General features: G+C 42.2%; 1 pseudogene across 1 annotated transcript in view; it reads right to left on the reverse strand.

Annotated features, from left to right (window-relative positions):
* The window catches only part of LOC106578259 (attractin-like), a 115,307-nt pseudogene that overhangs the window by 42,601 nt on the left and 53,297 nt on the right, over window positions 1-19,409 (reverse strand). Inside the window, exons 10-15 of the transcript XR_014379040.1 lie at window positions 16,873-17,027; window positions 14,949-15,033; window positions 13,823-14,040; window positions 6,248-6,369; window positions 5,912-6,050; window positions 4,348-4,523 (exon numbers count right to left, since the gene is read on the reverse strand). The product of XR_014379040.1 is annotated as an attractin-like (transcript). The remainder of the gene's footprint in view (window positions 1-4,347; window positions 4,524-5,911; window positions 6,051-6,247; window positions 6,370-13,822; window positions 14,041-14,948; window positions 15,034-16,872; window positions 17,028-19,409) is intronic.

Genomic DNA, 19,409 nt, shown 5'->3' on the forward strand with positions numbered 1-19,409 from the left:
TTACATTTACATTTTAGTCATTTAGCAGACGCTCTTATCCAGAGCAACTTACAGTAGTGAATGCATACATTTTATACATTTCATTTCATGCATTTTTGTACTGGCCCCCCGTGGGAATCGAACCCACAACCCTGGCGTTGCACACACCATGCTCTACCAACTAAGCCACAGGGACGGCCTGTGGCTATAAATGCTGAATTCTTTTCATTCGACATGGTGGAATGAATGAAACCAAGATTGAACTCTTTGTCCTGAATGCCAAACGTCACATCTGGAGGAAACCTGGCACCATCCCTACGGTGAAGCATGGTGGTGGTAGCATCATGCTGTGGGGATGTTTTTCAGCGGCAGGGACTGGGAGACTAGTCAGGATCGAGGCAAAGATGAACGGATCAAAGAACAGAGAGATCCTTGATGGAAACCTGCTCCAGAGCGCTCAGGACCTCAGACTGGGACGAAGGTTCGACGGTTCACCTTCCAACAGTGCCTTTGGGACAAGTCTCTGAATGTCCTTGAGTGGCCCAGCCAGAGTCTGAACTTGAACCCCAATCGAACATCTCTGGAGAGACTTGAAAGTAGCTGTGCAGCGACACTCCCCATCCAACCTGACAGAGCTTGAGAGGATCTGCAGAGAAGAATGGGAGAAACTCCCCAAATACAGGTGTGCCAAGCTTGTAGCGTCATACCCAAGAAGACGAGGCTGTAATCGCTGCCAAAGGTGCTAATAACCTACTTTCATTATGTATTGTGATGTCATTATGGGGTATTGTGATGTCATTATGGGGTATTGTGATGTCATTATGGGGTATTGTGATGTCATTATGGGGTATTGTGATGTCATTATGGGGTATTGTGTGTAGATTGATGAGGATTTTTCTTTCTTTTAATCCATTTTAGAATAAGGCTGTAACGTAACAAAATCTGGATAAAGTCAAGGGGTTTAAATACTTTCTGAATGCACTGTATGTTGTAATATATTGTAACGATAGTGACCTTGCTATATACAGTACCAGTCAAAGGTTGGGACACACCTACTCAGTCAAGGGTTTTTCTCATTTTTACTATTTTCTACATTGTAGAATAATAGTAAATATGTTAAAACTATGAAATAACACATATGGAATCAAGTAGTAACCAATAAAGTGTTTTATTATATAATTTTGATTCTTCCAAATAGCCACCCTTTGCCTTAATGACAGCTTTGCACACTCTTGGCATTCTCTCAACCAGTTTCATGAGGTAGTCACCTGGAATGCATTTCAATTAACAGGTGTGCCTTGTTAAAAGTGAATTTGTGGAATTGCTTTCCTTCTTAATGTGTTTGAGCCAATCAGTTGTGTTGTGACAAGGTAGGGGTGGTATACAGAAGATAGCCCTATTTGGTAAAATACCATATTATGGCAAGAACAGGTTAAATAAGGCAGTCCATCATTTACTTTAAGACATGAAGGTCAGTCAATACTTTGACAGTTTCTTCAAGTGCAGTCACAAAAACTAACAAGAGCTGTGATGAAACTGGCTCTCATGAGGACCGCCACAGGAAAGGAAGACCCAGAGTTACCTCTGCTGCAGAGGATAAGTTCATTCGAGTTACCAGCCTCAGAAATTGCAGCCCAAATAGATGCTTCACAGAGTTCAAGTAACAGACACATCTCAACATCAACTGTTCAGAGGAGGCTGTGTGAATCAGGCCTTCATGGTCGAATTGCTGCAAAGAAACCACTACTAAAGGACACCAATAAGAAGAAGAGACTTGCTTGGGCCAAGAAACACGAGAAATGGACATTAGACCGGTGGAAATCTGTCCATTGGTCAGATGAGTCCAAATTTCAGATTTTTGGTTCCAACAGCCATATCTTTGTGAGACACAGTAAGTGAACGGATGATCTCGTCATGTGTGGTTCCCACCGTGAAGCATGGAGGAGGAGGTGTGATGTTGCTTTGCTGGTGACACACTTAACCAGCATGGCTACCACAGCATTCTGCAGCGATACGCCATCTGGTTTGTGCTTAGTGGGACAATCATTTGTTTTTCAAAAGGACTATGACCCAACACACCTCCAGGCTGTGTAAGGGCTATTTGACCAAGAAGGAGAGTGATGAAGTGCTGCATCAGATGACCTGGCCTCCACAATCACCTGACCTCAACCCAATAGAGATGGTTTGGGATGAGTTGGACCGCAGAGCGAAGGAAAAGCAGACAACAAGTGCTCAGCATATGTGGGAACTCCTTCAAGACTGTTGGAAAAACATTCCATGTGAAGCTGGTTGAGAGAACGCCAAGAGTGTGCAAAGGTGTCATCAAGGCAAAGGGTGGCTACTTTGAAGAATCTCAAATATAAAATATATTTTGATTGGTTTAAACCTTATTTGGTTACTACACGATTCATGTGTTATTTCATAGTTTTGATGTCTCCACTATACAATGTAGAAAATAGTACAAATAAAGAAAAACCCTTGAATGAGTAGGTGAGTCAACTTTTGACTGGTATATGTTGTAATATATTGTAACTATAGTAACCTTTCTATATATGTTGTAATATATTGTAACTATAGTAACCTTTCTATATATGTTGTAATATATTGTAACTATAGTAACCTTTCTATATATGTTGTAATAAATTGTAACTATAGTGACCTTTCTATATATGTTGTAATAAATTGTAACTATAGTAACCTTTCTATATATGTTGTAATATATTGTAACTATAGTAACCTTTCTATATATGTTGTAATATATTGTAACTATAGTAACCTTTCTATATATGTTGTAATAAATTGTAACTATAGTGACCTTTCTATATATGTTGTAATAAATTGTAACTATAGTAACCTTTCTATATATGTTGTAATATATTAACTATAGTAACCTTTCTATATATGTTGTAATAAATTGTAACTATAGTGACCTTTCTATATATGTTGTAATATATTGTAACTATAGTAACCTTTCTATATATGTTGTAATATATTGTAACCTTTCTATATATGTTGTAGTATATTGTAACTATAGTAACCTTTCTATATATGTTGTAATATATTGTAACTATAGTTACCTTTCTATATATGTTGTAATATATTGTAACTATAGTAACCTTTCTATATATGTTGTAATATATTGTAACTATAGTAACCTTTCTATATATGTTGTAATAAATTGTAACTATAGTGACCTTTCTATATATGTTGTAATAAATTGTAACTATAGTAACCTTTCTATATATGTTGTAATATATTGTAACTATAGTAACCTTTCTATATATGTTGTAATATATTGTAACTATAGTAACCTTTCTATATATGTTGTAATATATTGTAACTATAGTAACCTTTCTATATATGTTGTAATAAATTGTAACTATAGTAACCTTTCTATATATGTTGTAATAAATTGTAACTATAGTAACCTTTCTATATATGTTGTAATATATTGTAACTATAGTAACCTTTCTATATATGTTGTAATAAATTGTAACTATAGTAACCTTTCTATATATGTTGTAATATATTGTAACTATAGTTACCTTTCTATATATGTTGTAATAAATTGTAACTATAGTAACCTTTCTATATATGTTGTAATATATTAACTATAGTAACCTTTCTATATATGTTGTAATAAATTGTAACTATAGTGACCTTTCTATATATGTTGTAATATATTGTAACTATAGTAACCTTTCTATATATGTTGTAATATATTGTAACCTTTCTATATATGTTGTAGTATATTGTAACTATAGTAACCTTTCTATATATGTTGTAATATATTGTAACTATAGTAACCTTTCTATATATGTTGTAATATATTGTCACTATAGTAACCTTTCTATATATGTTGTAATATATTGTAACTATAGTAACCTTTCTATATATGTTGTAATAAATTGTAACTATAGTAACCTTTCTATATATGTTGTAATATATTGTAACTATCGTAACCTTTCTATATATGTTGTAATAAATTGTAACTATAGTGACCTTTCTATATATGTTGTAATATATTGTAACTATAGTAACCTTTCTATATATGTTGTAATAAATTGTAACTATAGTAACCTTTCTATATATGTTGTAATAAATTGTAACTATAGTAACCTTTCTATATATGTTGTAATAAATTGTAACTATAGTGACCTTTCTATATATGTTGTAATAAATTGTAACTATAGTGACCTTTCTATATATGTTGTAATATATTGTAACTATAGTGACCTTTCTATATATGTTGTAGTAAATTGTAACTATAGTGACCTTTCTATATATGTTGTAATAAATTGTCACTATAGTAACCTTTCTATATATGTTGTAATAAATTGTAACTATAGTAACCTTGCTCACCAGAACGTTCATGATCTGCAGCTCGTTAGGACGAAGTCCACCTTCTTCTGATTGGTCAACGAGGCCAGGACGGCGTTGTGACCCCGACTAGGTCAGCTTGGCCTTGTCGTACGAGTCCTTTGCTGTGATGAACTTCAGACACGAGTTACCCACCAGGTGCCAACTCTCACCACAAATAGTCTCTGGACGGAGAAAGATACATTTTGCTATATTATAAAGAGAGATAGATGTCTATAGAAACAAATGTTCTCTGCAAGAAGAACAGACAGGACCGTTGAACGGATACCTTGGGGATTTTGTCAATGAGGCCCTTTATTTCCCCAGAGTCAGATGAACTCGTGGATACCATGTTTATGTCTCAGTGTCCACTATGAAGGAAGTTACAAGTAGTTTTGCGAGCCAATGCTAACTAGCGTTAGCGCAATGACTGGAAGTCTATGGGTATCTACTAGCATGACTATGGGAAATAGATTAAGGTCCTCATAGCCAACATCCCCAAAGTATCCCTTTAAAACATCTAACACCAACTTATCAGGGCAACATGCAAATCTGTAGGAAAAAATTGTGATCAGTCCTTTCCTATGGTACAGTACCTTCAGAAAGTATTCATACCCCTTAACTTATTCCACATTTTGTTGTTACAGATTGAATTCAAAATGGATTAACTAAATACAAAAGCTCACCTTTCTATATATGTTGTAATATATTGTAACTATAGTAACCTTTCTATATATGTTGTAATATATTGTAACTATAGTAACCTTTCTATATATGTTGTAATATATTGTAACTATAGTAACCTTTCTATATATGTTGTAATATATTGTAACTATAGTAACCTTTCTATATATGTTGTAATATATTGTAACTATAGTAACCTTTCTATATATGTTGTAATATATTGTAACTATAGTGACCTTTCTATATATGTTGTAATAAATTGTAACTATATTACTCTTTCTTACCAGGTAGAGAGATGCACTTCTGGTTTCTTACCAGGTAGAGAGATGCACTTCTGGTTTCTTACCAGATAGAGAGATAGACTTCTGGTTTCTTACCAGATAGAGCGATACACTTCTGGTTTCTGGGTTCTTACCAGGTAGAGAGATGCAGTTCTGGTTTCTGGTTTCTTACCAGGTAGAGAGATGCAGTTCTGGTTTCTTACCAGGTAGAGAGATAGACTTCTGGTTTCTTACCAGATAGAGAGATAGACTTCTGGTTTCTGGGTTCTTACCACGATAGAGAGATGCAGTTCTGGTTTCTGGTTTCTTACCAGATAGAGCGATACACTTCTGGTTTCTGGGTTCTTACCACGTAGAGAGATGCAGTTCTGGTTTCTGGTTTCTTACCAGATAGAGAGATGCACTTCTGGTTTCTTACCAGGTAGAGAGATACACTTCTGGTTTCTTACCAGATAGAGAGATGCACTTCTGGTTTCTTACCAGATAGAGAGATGCACTTCTGGTTTCTTACCAGATAGAGAGATACACTTCTGGTTTCTGGGCTCTTACCAGTTGCTTTCTAGGTTACCAGGTAAGCATATACACCTCTGTTTTTTTGGGGTTCTCACCTGGTAGAGCGATGCACTCCTGGTTCCGAGGTTCCCACTGGCAGTTCTGGTCCACCCCACAGCTCTTACAGCTGGTCTTCTTGTTGCAGACATATGATGGGTTGTCTTTAGGACAGACATCATACTCCATGATGGCCCCCTGGGGTAGGAAGACATGTCCTACATATTAACATAAACTAGTATTTCCTGCTTACTCCCTCCTGATTCCAGGAGTCTTCCCATTTCTGAAAACCCTGGGTATTTTACTGGAATTCTGCAGCGAAGAGACAGTGTGTAAAGTCCATGTAATCTACTATAACGTTATGATAATGAGCGCAGCCCATTGGCCGTTCTTACCGTGACGGCTGTACAGTTTGAGGTCACGGAGAGACACTGAACAGCACACCACTGGCAGCCGTTGGTATTGGATGTGCAGCTGTAGCAGTCCGTGTACTGGTCACAACGATCGTTGTCAACATCTACAATACAACCACAGAGGAATATTTAGTACATTTTTACATTTTAGTCATTTAGCAGACGCTCTTATCCAGAGCGACTTACAGTAGTGAATGCATACATTTCATGCATTTATTTATTTTGTACTGGCTCCCCCCGTGGGAATCGAACCCACAACCCTGGCGTTGCAAACACCATGCTGGCGTTGCAAACACCATGCTCTACAAACTGAGCCACAGGTAAGGCCATTACTTCACTATACTGTACTGCACTCTACTACACTATACTGTACTACACTGTACAATACTCCACCATACTCTACAACACTCTACAGTACAAGACAGTAGTAGTATAGTTACAGTACACGTATAATATCTGTACAGTAATACTATAGTATTAGTATGCGTACAGTATTCATACAGTATTAGTATAGTATTGGTATTCATGCATAATTCGTACTGTATTAGTAAAGTATTAATACATGATTCTTACAGTATTAGTATAGTATTAATACATGATTCGTACAGTATTAGTAAAGTATTAGTATTCATACATGATTCGTACAGTATTAGTATACATAGATGATTAGTATAGTATTCATACATGATTCGTACAGTATTAGTAAAATATTAGTATACATACATGATTCGTACAGTATTCGTACAGTATTAGTATTCATACATGATTCGTACAGTATTAGTACAGTACTAGTATAGTAGTAGTACTGGCTGTACAGCTGTACTGGTCACAACGATCGTTGTCAACATCCACAATAGAAGTTCTCCAGTCAATTTTTTACTTTTACTGTTGAAACGCGATATCCCAAGTATAAATACAGTAAAGTACACACAAAGGGTAAAAAAATATGTTTTGTGCAATGTTGTGATTTTTAGACAACTAAAAAGGAGCAGGGCATTCAAGTTGTTGGTCTGATGGAAACTCGAGATCTCAGCCTCCATCTTGCTTAAAGGAACTGTAACGACTGTCTTCAGAAATGAACCAAGGCGCAGCAGGTATGTGAATACTCATATTTAATTACCCAAAAATAAGGAGTAAAGCATCCACTTAACAATACAAAAAAGGTGACAACAGCTACAGTTCTACAGGCTAGAAACGTAGTGCAAAAACAACCACCCACAAACCCCAGTGACAAACAACTCCTACATATATGACTCCCAATCAGGAACAACGATCCCCAGCTGTTCCTGATCAGGAGTCACAAGACACACAGAACATTCAAACACACACACAAGACTGCCACGTCCTGACCCCCAAACTACTACAACAGCTCCATCTGCTGGTCAGGACGTGACAGGAACCTCTTGCATCTAGGGGTTCCGCTAGCAGAACGCCTCGCCAATATCCAATGGCAGACTGTGGCGTGAAATACAAAACCCTTAAAAATGCTAAAACTTCAATTTCTCAAACATATGACTATTTTACACCATTTGATAGACAAGACTCTCGTTAATCCAACCACATTGTCCGATTTCAAAAAGGCTTTACAGCGAAAGCAAAACATTAGATTATGTCAGGAGAGTACCCTCCCAAAAATAATCACACAGCCATTTTCAAAGCAAGCATATATGTCACAAAAAACAAAACCACAGCTAAATACAGCACTAACCTTTGATGATCTTCATCAGATGACACTCCTAGGACATTATGTTATACAATACATGCATGTTTTGTTCAATCAAGTTCATATTTATATCAAAAACCAGCTTTTTACATTAGCATGTGATGTTCAGAACTAGCATACCCACCGAAAACTTCCGGTGATTTACTAAATTACTCAGCATAAACGTTCTCAAAATACATAACAATCATTTTAAGAATTATAGATACAGAACTCCTTTATGCAACCGATATGTCAGATTTTAAAATAGCTTTTCGGCAAAAGCACATTTTGCAATATTCTGAGCACATAGCTCGGCCATCACGGCTAGCTATTCAGACACTCGCCAACGTCGAGGCTCAGTAAACTCAGAATTACCATTAGAAAAATTGGATTACCTTTGCTGTTCTTCGTCAGAATGCACTCCCAGGACTTCTACTTCAACAGCAAATGTTGTTTTGGTTCCAAATAATCCATAGTTATATTCAAATAACTCAGTTTTGTTCGTGCGTTCAGGTCACTATCCAAACGGTAACGCGCGGGCGCATTTCGTTACAAAAAATGTCTAAATATTCCATTACCGTACTTAGAAGCATGTCAAACGCTGTTTAAAATCAATTTTTATGCTATTTTTCTCATAAAATAGCGACAATATTCCAACCGGGCAACGTTGTATTCATTTAAAGGGTGAAAGAAAAAAATGGCCAACTCTCGTGAAAGCGCATTTCTGTCTCTGAGCCACTAGGCTGACCACTCACAAACTCTGCTGCTGTTCTTTGCCCAGAGACAGCAGACACCCCATTCCACTTTCTGGCGCCTTCTGAGAGCCAATGGAAGCCTTAGAAAATGTCACGTTACAGCACAGATGCTGTATTTTCGATAGAGATGCAACAGAAGTACAACAAATTGTCAGACAGGGCACTTCCTGTATGGAATCTTCTCAGGTTTTTGCCTGCCATATGAGTTCTGTTATACTCACAGACACCATTCAAACAGTTTTAGAAACTATAGAGTGTTTTCTATCCAAAGCTATCCTATGCATATTCTAGTTTCTGGGCAGGAGTAGTAACCAGCTTATATCGGGTACGTTTTTTATCCGGCCGTGAAAATACTGCCCCCTATAGTGAAGAGGTTTTAAAGGAACAATAGATAACTGACTTAGAATATGTGGACAACTACAAATACCTAGGTGTCTGGTTAGACTGTAAACTCTCCTTCCAGACTCACATCAAACATCTCCAATCCAAAGTTAAATCTAGAATTGGCTTCCTATTTCGCAACAAAGCATCCTTTACTCATGCTGCCAAACATACCTTCGTAAAACTGACCATCCTACCGATCCTCGACTTCGGCGATGTCATTTACAAAATAGCCTCCAATACTCTACTCAACAAATTGGATGCAGTCTATCACAGTGCCATCCGTTTTGTCACCAAAGCCCCATATACTACCCATCACTGCGACCTGTACGCTCTCGTTGGCTGGCCTTCGCTTCATACTCGTTGCCAAACCCACTGGCTCCAGGTCATCTACAAGACCCTGCTAGGTAAAGTCCCCCCTTATCTCCGTTCACTGGTCACCATAGCAGCACCCACCTGTAGCACGCGCTCCAGCAGGTATATCTCTCTGGTCACCCCCAAAGCCAATTCCTCCTTTGGCCGTCTCTCCTTCCAGTTCTCTGCTGCCAATGACTGGAACGAACTACAAAAATCTCTGAAACTGGAAACACTATTCTCCCTCACTAGCTTTAAGCACCAGCTGTCAGAGCAGCTCACAGATTACTGCACCTGTACATAGCCCATCTATAATTTAGCCCAAACAACTACCTCTTACCCTACTGTATTTATTTATTTTGCTCCTTTGCACCACATTATTACTATTTCTACTTTGCACTTTCTTCCACTGCAAATCTACCATTCCAGTGTTTTACTTGCTATATTGTATTTACTTTGCCACCATGGCCTTTTTTGCCTTTACCTCAACCTCTTGAGGATACCCTAGGATAGGGGGCGCCACAGCGCATTTTGAAAAAAAATCGTTCCCATTTTCAACGGCCTACTGATCAAACTCAGAAGCTAGGGCATGCATATACTTATTATATATGGATAGAAACCACCCTAAAGTTTCTAAAACTGTTTGAATGGTGTCTGTGAGTATAACAGAACTCAAATGGCAGTCAAAACCCCGAGACCGATTGAAACAGGAAGTGGAATTCTGAATTGTGGACTCGACTTCTCATCTTTCCCTATTAATCACACCGTTAACAATGGTTCAGTGAGCACTTCCTATTGCTTCCACTAGATGTCGCCAGTCTTTTCACAGTGGTTTGAGCCTTATACAGTCGAAACTCAGTGAATGACACGCATTGGAAATTGGTCACAGGGGATGGGCCATCAACATTATGACGCCGGCGGCCATGTCTACCCCCACCTTTGGAAACGGTTTTAAAGGCAATGAAATCATCCCCCTCGAATCTTATTGGCTCTCTTGGTGTTACAGGCCCTGAAGATTAATGTTTTACAACGTTTGACATGTTTGAACGAACCTACAGGCGGGAGAATCTCATTTTATCCGGAACTTCAGCCCTGCGCTTGGAGAGAGCCATAGGACGCGCTACCAACAGCAGGCTAATGGAACGTGAAGTATGGACTTTTTGACCGAAAATACATCTGTTGTGGACCTGGGATGCTTTCTGATGAAGACAACTAAAGGTAGGCGATTATTGACAATATTATACAAGATGAGATGTGACATGCGATTGTTTCCAAGATGGCGCCGAGCTCTGTATATTAGCTCATTTTCTGAGTATCGCATCTCCTTTTATCGCAAAGTGTGATTACCCAGTAAAGTTAATTTAAAATCTGGTATGACAGGTGTTCTCAAGAGATATTCATCTATAAATGTTAGATTGACAATATAAATTTAAAAAATCGTTATCGGATAGTAATTTAGGGAAATGTAGCATTGTTTACCGGGACGCATTTGAGGGGAAATTATTTAGTCAACGTTACGCGCCGATGTAAAATGCTGTTTTTATATATAAATATGACCTTTATTGAACAAAATAATGCATGCATTGTATAACATGATGTCCTAGGGGTGCCATCTGATGAAGTTTGTAAAAGGTTAGTGCTGCATTTAGCTGTTTTTTGATTATATGTGATGCAAGTGGTTGGTCGGAAAATGGCTATGAAGCTGCTTTTTACGATGGACTCATCTAACATAATCTAATGATTTGCTTTTCCTGTAAAACCTTTTTGAAATCGGACGACGTGGGTCGATTCAGGAGAGGTGTATCTATAAAAAAAATATATATATATTAATAAAAAAAATATATATATATGATTTTTTTTTAATGCTAATTGGCGATATGATTTTTCGCTGGATTTTGATCCCGCTGACGGGATGAGACGCTGAAGAGGTTTTAACTCACCTCATTTGCTCACATTGTACATAGACTTATTTTTCTACTGTATTATTGACTGTATGTTTGTTTTACTCCATGTGTAACTCTGTGTTGTTGTATGTTGTCGCACTGCTTTGCTTTATCTTGGCCAGGTCGCAGTTGTAAATGAGAACTTGTTCTCAACTTGCCTACCTGGTTAAATAAAGGTGAAATAAAATACAGTAAAATAAATAAAATAAGAGGAAGCCCCCCCACTTGTGCCATGTCATGAGGATACCTGGACCACCTATTGAGATGTACCTTTAGTTCAGTATATCAGGTGTTAAATCAGGTGAGAAGGAGAGTGGAGTGCCATGTAAAGGGGGCAATGGTTCAATCTCCCCAACAAAAAGAGAAAACACTGAGGATATGTCTGTCCTTTAAGAGCTGATTGTTTTAACTACGATTTTAGGTTTAAAAACGGTCGCTAACAGCATTATTCAGACTGAGCAAACCGTAGGAAAAAAAAGAGGAAAGGACCATCTCCCTTCATAACTCTCCTCCACAAGCTAGACCAGCCTCTCTGGTCCACAAACTAGACCAGGCTCTCTCCTCCACAAGCTAGACCAGGCTCTCTGGTCCACAAGCTAGACCAGCCTCTCTCCTCCACAAGCTAGACCAGGCTCTCTCCTCCACAAGCTAGACCAGGCTCTCTCCTCCACAAGCTAGACCAGGCTCTCTGGTCCACAAGCTAGACCAGGCTCTCTGGTCCACAAGCTAGACCAGCCTCTCTCCTCCACAAGCTAGACCAGGCTCTCTGGTCCACAAGCTAGACCAGGCTCTCTGGTCCACAAGCTTCACCAGACTCTCTGGTCCACAAGCTAGACCAGGCTCTCTGGTCCACAAGCTAGACCAGGCTCTCTGGTCCACAAGCTAGACCAGGCTCTCTGGTCCACAAGCTAGACCAGACTCTCTGGTCCACAAGCTAGACCAGACTCTCTGGTCCACAAGCTAGACCAGGCTCTCTGGTCCATAAGCTAGACCAGCCTCTCTGGTCCACAAACCAGACCAGCCTCTCTCCTCCCCAAGCTAGACCAGGCTCTCTGGTCCACAAGCTAGACCAGGCTCTCTCCTCCACAAGCTAGACCAGGCTCTCTGGTCCACAAGCTAGACCAGGCTCTCTGGTCCACAAACTAGACCAGGCTCTCTGGTCCACAAGCTAGACCAGGCTCTCTGGTCCACAAGCTAGACCAGGCTCTCTCCTCCACAAGCTAGACCAGGCTCTCTGGTCCACAAGCTAGACCAGGCTCTCTGGTCCACAAGCTAGACCAGGCTCTCTGGTCCACAAGCTAGACCAGGCTCTCTGGTCCACAAGCTAGACCAGGCTCTCTGGTCCACAAGCTAGACCAGGCTCTCTGGTCCACAAGCTAGACCAGGCTCTCTGGTCCACAAACTAGACCAGGCTCTCTGGTCCACAAGCTAGACCAGGCTCTCTGGTCCACAAGCTAGACCAGGCTCTCTGGTCCACAAACTAGACCAGGCTCTCTGGTCCACAAGCTAGACCAGGCTCTCTCCTCCACAAGCTAGACCAGGCTCTCTGATCCACAAGCTAGACCAGGCTCTCTGATCCACAAGCTAGACCAGGCTCTCTGGTCCACAAGCTAGACCAGGCTCTCTCCTCCACAAACTAGACCAGGCTCTCTCCTCCACAAACTAGACCAGCCTCTCTCCTCCACAAACTAGACCAGCCTCTCTCCTCCACAAGCTAGACCAGACTCTCTGGTCCACAAGCTAGACCAGGCTCTCTGGTCCACAAGCTAGACCAGGCTCTCTGGTCCACAAGCTAGACCAGGCTCTCTGGTCCACAAGCTAGACCAGGCTCTCTGGTCCACAAACTAGACCAGGCTCTCTGGTCCACAAGCTAGACCAGGCTCTCTGGTCCACAAGCTTGACCAGGCTCTCTGGTCCACAAGCTTGACCAGGCACTCTGGTCCACAAGCTAGACCAGGCTCTCTCCTCCACAAACTAGACCAGGCTCTCTGGTCCACAAGCTAGACCAGGCTCTCTGGTCCACAAACTAGACCAGGCTCTCTGGTCCACAAACTAGACCAGGCTCTCTGGTCCACAAGCTAGACCAGGCTCTCTGGTCCACAAGCTAGACCAGGCTCTCTCTGTTCCACAAGCTAGACCAGGCTCTCTCTGGTCCACAAACTAGACCAGGCTCTCTCCTCCACAAACTAAATTCACGAACACACCTGTAGTATAAACCAGCGTTAAATCTAAGTTTATCAACTTTCAAAGCAGAATTACTTTCCTATTGATCCTCAACTGCAGTGTATGATATACCATTTTCTAGCTCTGAGTCTCTACTTTTATACAATGTATGAAACACATTTTGATACATAAGACCGAATCGAGCCGGTCGGTCACATATGTGGAAGTAGGCTAGTGGTTAGAAAGACAGGTCACCTACATGTTCTGGTTCCACAGGAGGCCAGGTGCTCCTCCAGGGGTCCAGGGTTCGAGTCCCAGGGCAGGCAGGAGCCCAGGTTAGCATTCCAAACGCAGTGAACCCCCGGCCAGGCCGCTATACAGGCGGCAGCGCTGGGAGCGCTGGAGCAGCTGGCTGGCGTGTAGATCAGGACATCACTCAACAACAGACTGTTGAACCCCCCAAACACATACATCACACTGTAGGGGGGGAGGGAGGGAGGGAGTGGGGGGAGGTGGAAAGAAAGATAAGACACATGAAAGAAAGTACAGTAAGCTTATTTCCTAGACAGAGTTCCCCAGACAGAGTTCCCCAGACAGAGTTCCCCAGACAGAGTTCCCCAGACAGAGTTCCCCAGACAGAGTTCCCCAGACAGAGTTCCCCAGACAGAGTTCCCCAGACAGAGTTCCCCAGACAGAGTTCCCCAGACATAGTTCCCCAGACATAGTTCCCCAGACATAGTTCCCGAGACAGAGTTCCCCAGACAGAGTTCCCCAGACAGAGTTCCCCAGACAGAGTTCCCCAGACAGAGTTCCCCAGACAGAGTTCCCCAGACAGAGTTCCCTAGACAGAGTTCCCCAGACAGAGTTCCCCAGACAGAGTTCCCCAGACAGAGTTCCCCAGACAGAGTTCCCCAGACAGAGTTCCCCAGACAGAGTTCCCCAGACAGAGTTCCCCAGACAGAGTTCCTAGACAGAGTTCCCCAGAAAGAGTTCCCCAGACAGAGTTCCCCAGACAGAGTTCCCCAGACAGAGTTCCCCAGACAGAGTTCCCTAGACAGAGTTCCCCAGACAGAGTTCCGTAGACAGAGTTCCCCAGACAGAGTTCCCCAGACAGAGTTCCGTAGACAGAGTTCCCCAGACAGAGTTCCCTAGACATCGCTCCCTAAGCTTTGTTCCCCCCCTGTATTTTGATGTGATATGTTTCTACAACCATACCTCAATTCAGATTCGATTCACGTTTAGATGGAATATTTGGCTGTTTTGGCTCCCAGAGCCACTTCGCCTCTAAACAGAACATGTCAGGTCCTTGGACTATAAGGTGTAATGTTGGGCTCCAACAGTCCATTACTGGGCTAGGGACCCTGAAGCAGACGGTCTCTCTGTACCTGTCACTGTAGACGGCCGTGTGTCCGAACCGGTTGACATCATGGTGGAGGTCTGGTCTGGACAGCACTGACCACTCATCACATGCTGTTTAGAGAGAGAGACATGTTTACATTGACAAGTTTCTACATCCGTTTGTTGTTACATGATCTGACCAGCAATGTGTTACATTTAGACAGGGTTAGACTGGGTTAGGGTTAGACTGGGTTAGGGTTAGGGTGTGCTAGGGTTAGGGTTTGTAACAGACATCTTAACATCAACTGTTCAGAGGAGACGAATCAGGCCTTGTGTGAATCAGGCCTTCATGGTCAAATTGCTGCAAAGAAGATTGGCCAAGAAACACGAGAAATGGCTGCCATCACTGGCCCGGTCTGGCTGCCATCACTGGCCAGGGCTGGCTGCCATGACTGGCCCGGTCTGGCTGCCATGACTGGCCCGGTCTGGCTGCCATGACTGGCCCGGTCTGGCTGCCATGACTGGCCCGGTCTGGCTGCCATCACTGGCCCGGTCTGGCTGCCATCACTGGCCCGGTCTAGCTGCCATCACTGGCCGGGGCTAGCTGCCACCAGCCCACCAATGTCCCCTGCAGATGTTCAGGTATTCTCAGACAGGTAGACTATATTGTCACTATGAATGGTGGATAGAGCAACACTGAAGCATGCATGAGAGCACCAGCTGTTCCGGACGACTGTGTTATCACGCTCTCCGTAGCCGATGCGAGTAAGACCTTTAAACCTGGACAAAAAGAACACCTACGTGAGAATGCTGTTCATTGACTACAGCTCAGCGTTGGACACCATAGTGCCCTCAAAGCTCATCACTAAGCTAAGGACCCTGGGACTAAACACCTACCTTTTCAACTGGATCCAGGACTTTGACGGGCCGCCCCCAGGTGGTGAGGGTAGGTAACAACACATCCGCCACGCTGATCCTCAACATGGGGGCCCTTCAAGGGTGTGTGCTCAGTCCCCTCCTGTACTCCCTGTTCACCCACGACCGCACGGCCAGGCACAACTCCAACACCATCATTAAGTTTGCCGACAACAACGGTGGTAGGCCTGATCACCAACAACGATGAGACAGCCTATAGGGAAGAGGTCAGAGACCTGGTCAACCTTTCCCGAAACGTGATCCAGACAAAAGGAGATGGTCATGGACTACAGGAAAAAGGAGCACCGAGCACGCCCCCATTCTCATCGACGGGGCTGTAGTGGAGCAGGTCGAGAACATCAAGATCCTTGGTGTCCACATCACCAACAAACTATCATGGTCCAAACACACCAAGACAGTCTTAAAGAGGGCTCAACAATGCATATTCCCCCTCAGGAGATGGAAAATATTTGGCATGGGTCCTCAGATCCTCAAAAGGTTCTACAGCTGCACCATCAAGAGCATCCTGACTGGTTGCATCACTGCCTGGTATGGCAACTGCTCGGCATCTGACCGTAAGGCACTACAGAGGGTAGTGCGTACGGCCCAGAACATCACTGGGTCCAAGCTTCCTGCCATCCAGGTCCTCTATACCAGGCGGTGTCAGAGAAATGACCTAAACATTTCTAAGGGCTCTAGTCACCCAAGTCCTAGACTGTTCTCTTTGCTACCGCCGGGCAAGGGGTACCGGAGCGCCAATTCTAAGTCCAATCTTTTTTATTTGATTTCAGGACAAGAGATCAGTCTCTGCTGTTGTTTTCATGATCTAACAAACTTTAGAATGACGTGGTGTTTTTGAGAGGTTATTAACGGCTATAAATGTCCATATAATCTGTCACTGCCCAGGATGTAGGCCATTAAGTCTGTGTTGTTATGTTTGTAAGTGGTTATACATTATTGCGTTATGAGACTGTACCCTGGTTGTATGTCTGTGGCATGCTCATCTTGTAATGAAGGATTTATGAGAGGTTATAACAGGTTAAGGCTGTCACATACCCAGGTCATAGGCCATGAAGTCAGAGGAGAAGCACTTGGCTCCGTGGCTCATGGACGTGTCGTTGTGCGTGTTCCCTCCAAACACCAGCATGGTTCCGCTAACGATGACCGCCGTGTGGAGGTACCGGAAGAACCCGCTGTCCTTTAGAACCGTCCTGGAAACACACATAACCATTGAGAACATCAGCAGGAGAACAGATACGATGTGTCCCCCAAATGGCCCCCTATTCTCTATGGGCCCTGGACAAACCTAGTGCACTAAATAGAGAATAGGACACCCTATTCTCTATGGGCCCTGGACAAACCTAGTGCACTAAATAGAGAATAGGACACCCTATTCTCTATGGGCCCTGGACAAACCTAGTGCACTAAATAGAGAATAGGACACCCTATTCTCTATGGGCCCTGGACAAACCTAGTGCACTAAATAGAGAATAGGACACCCTATTCTCTATGGGCCCTGGACAAACCTAGTGCACTATATAGAGAATAGGACACCATCTACGTAACATTGCAAAAATCAGAAACTTTCTGTCCAAAAATGATGCAGAAAACTGTATCCATGCTTTTGTTACTTCTAGGCTGGACTACTGCAATGCTCTACTTTCCGGCTACCCGGATAAAGCACTAAACAAACTTCAGTTAGTGCTAAATACGGCTGCTAGAATCCTGACTAGAACCAAAAAATTTGATCATATTACTCCAGTGCTAGCCTCCCTACACTGGCTTCCTGTTAAGGCGAGGGCTGATTTCAAGGTTTTACTGCTAACCTACAAAGCATTACATGGGCTTGCTCCTACCTATCTTTCCGATTTGGTCCTGCCGTACATACCTACACGTACGCTACGGTCACAAGACGCAGGCCTCCTAATTGTCCCTAGAATTTCTAAGCAAACGGCTGGAGGTAGGGCTTTCTCCTATAGAGCTCAATTTTTATGGAATGGTCTGCCTACCCATGTGAGAGACGCAGACTCAGTCTCAACCTTTAACCTGTTGGGGGTAGGGGGCAGTATTGACACGGCCGGATAAAAAACGTACCCGATTTAATCTGGTTACTACTCCTGCCCAGTAACTAGAATATGCATATAATTATTGGCTTTGGACAGAAAACACCCTAAAGTTTCTAAAACTGTTTGAATGGTGTCTGTGTGTTTAACAGAACTCATATGGCAGGCAAAAACCTGAGAAGATTCTGAACAGGAAGTGGCCTGTCTGACAAGTTGTTGTTCATCTTGGCTCTTTTTATTGAAGACTGAGGATCTTTGCTGTAACGTGACACTTCCTACGGCTGCCATAGGCTCTCAGAAGGCGGCAAAATACTGAATCGTGGCTTTGCAGGCTCTGGCTGAAACAAAGTAGCGCGTTTGGGTAGTGGCTGGTTACAGTACTGTGAGACTCAGGCTCGTGCCCGCGTCGACCGAAAGCTTTGTTTTCTTTCCTCTGTTTAGCTAAATGGACATTCCCGGTCGGAATATTATCGCTTTTTTACGAGAAAAATTGCATAAAAATGGATTTTAAACAGCGGTTGACATGCTTCGAAGTACGGTAGTGGAATATTTCGGTTTTTTTTGTCACAAATTACGCCATGCGCGCGACCCTTGTTTACCATTCGGATAGTGTCTGGGACGCACGAACAAAACGCCGCTATTCGGATATAACGATGGATTATTTTGGACCAAACCAACATTTGTTATTGAAGTAGCAGTCCTGGGAGTGCGTTCTGACGAAGACAACAAAAGGTAATCAAACTTTTATAATAGTAAATCTGATATTGGTGAGTGCTAAACTTGCCGGGTGTCTAAATAGCTAGCCTGTGATGTCTGGGCTATGTACTTAGAATATTGCAAAATGTGCTTTCACCAAAAACCTATTTTAAAATCGGACATATCGAGTGCATAGAGGGGTTCTGTATCTATAATTCTTAAAATAATTGTTATGCTTTTTGTGAACGTTTATCGTGAGTAATTTAGTAAATTGTTAGTAAATTCACCGGAAGTTTGCGGGGGGTATGCTAGTTCTGAACGTCACATGCTAATGTAAAAAGCTGTTTTTTGATATAAATATGAACTTGATTGAACAAAACATGCATGTATTGTATAACATAATGTCCTAGGTGTGTCATCTGATGAAGATCAAAGGTTAGTGCTGCATTTAGATGTCTTCTGGGTTTTTGTGACATTATATGCTAGCTTGAAAAATGGGTGTCTGATTATTTCTGGCTGGGTACTCTGCTGACATAATCTAATGTTTTGCTTTCGTTCTAAAGCCTTTTTGAAATCGGACAGTGTGGTTAGATTAACGAGAGTCTTGTCTTTAAAATGGTGTAAAATAGTCATATGTTTGAGAAATTGAAGTAATAGCATTTCTAAGGTATTTGAAAATCGCGCCACGGGATTCCACTGGCTGTCACGCAGGTGGGACGAAATCGTCCCACTGGCCTTAGAGAAGTTAAGTCTTTACTGAAGACGTATCTCTTCAGTAGGTCCTATGATTAAGTATAGTCTGGGCCAGGAGTGTGAAGGTGAACGGAAAGGCTG

This window comes from Salmo salar, chromosome 01 (assembly GCF_965601325.2).
Source record: "Salmo salar chromosome 01, fSalSal1, whole genome shotgun sequence".
In the NCBI taxonomy this organism is placed as follows: Eukaryota; Metazoa; Chordata; class Actinopteri; order Salmoniformes; family Salmonidae; genus Salmo; species Salmo salar.